Source organism: Elephantulus edwardii, unplaced genomic scaffold (assembly GCF_000299155.1).
Source record: "Elephantulus edwardii isolate Elephantulus edwardi_28Jun2011 unplaced genomic scaffold, EleEdw1.0 scaffold00109, whole genome shotgun sequence".
Taxonomy (NCBI): Eukaryota; Metazoa; Chordata; class Mammalia; order Macroscelidea; family Macroscelididae; genus Elephantulus; species Elephantulus edwardii.
Window position 1 is genome coordinate 5,647,827 of NW_006399859.1, and position 1,368 is coordinate 5,649,194.

The 1,368-nt window shown below is 38.4% G+C and overlaps 1 pseudogene; it reads left to right on the top strand.

The window, feature by feature from the left end:
• The first annotated feature begins 530 nt into the window (after window positions 1–530).
• LOC102862440 overlaps window positions 531–1,368 on the top strand; it is a 2,913-nt pseudogene continuing 2,075 nt past the window's right edge.

The window sequence follows — 1,368 nt, forward strand, 5'->3', positions numbered from 1 at the left end:
TTTCCTTAAGGATTAGAAGCAGCCAAATTCAGAGCTATCTGTAGCTGCTTATTTAACCAGATAACTCAAGCCAACTAAAGGTGAGTCTTGCTTCCTTTTCCCTGACAAGACAGAAAATGGAAGATAGAAACCTGAAATGGATAACTCCATATAACTGAGATTCTAATTAAGTTGAGTAGCTATGAGCCAGTGACATGTGAATAGAAATACATAAGATAGACTCCAGGCTAATAAAAAATGGATGTTAGAGTTGAAGTTCTAAGACCCACTAAATCAGATTAGCAAAAAGTGTTGAGGGGTTGAAGTCCCCAAAACCCATTAAGCCACAGTTAAAAATAAGAATGATAATGTTTGAGTACGCCGTAAGTATGCATGAGTAATTGGGTAGTAATAGCTTCTACCACTGCCATTAGTTGTAGTAGTACTGTAATTTAAAGTAGTAGCTTGAAGAATAAAGAGACTAGAAAAGATTTCATTAAGGACCTTTTTCTTCTTTCAAAGGTAGTTAAAGTATACCTGAACCAATCAGAATGGAACGTAAGAAGCACTTCTTTCAATTTGGCCTATCAGACATTCACTACTTACTGGCATCATTTTAAGATCACATCTTTACAAATCCCAGAGAAGATACCAAAGAAATAGAAAAAAGGTGAAGGAGAGTAGCATGGGATGAAGACAGTCTATACCAACTAAATCTCTTGTAGACTGTGTTTTGGCTAATTGTTGTTATTTTTGTTAGAGTTAAGTCGAATCCAACTCATAGCAACCCTATGAACAACTGACCTAAACTCTGCCCTATCCTGTGCCATCTTTATCATCTCTGACACTGCAGCCCATTGATCCGTCTCATTGGGAGCCTTCTTCTCCTTCATTGGCCCTCTATTGTTATTGTTGTATACCATCTACTTGGAACCAACTTATAGCTGACCATCCAGTGTGTTTTAAGAACTACCAAAAACACAAGCTGGGTTTAGAAGAGGCCATGGCACTAGAGACATTATTGCCAATGTCAGATGGATCTTGGCCGATAGCAAAGAGTACCAGAGGGATATTTATCTGTGTTTCATTGCTTATGCAAAGGCATTTGACTGTATTGATCACAACAAATTGTAGTTAACCTTTAGGAGAATGGAAATCTCAGAACTCTTGATTGTGTTTATGCAAAACCTTTACTTGGACCAGGAGGCCATCCTCACAACAGAGAAGGGAAACTGCATGGTTCAAAATCAGGAAGGGAGTGAATCAGAGATATATCCTATTGCCATACCATACCTTTTCAATCTATATTCAGAACAGATAATTCAGGGGCTGGGCTTTATGAGAAGGAATGTGGCACCACGATTGGAGGAAAGCTCATCAACAACCAAC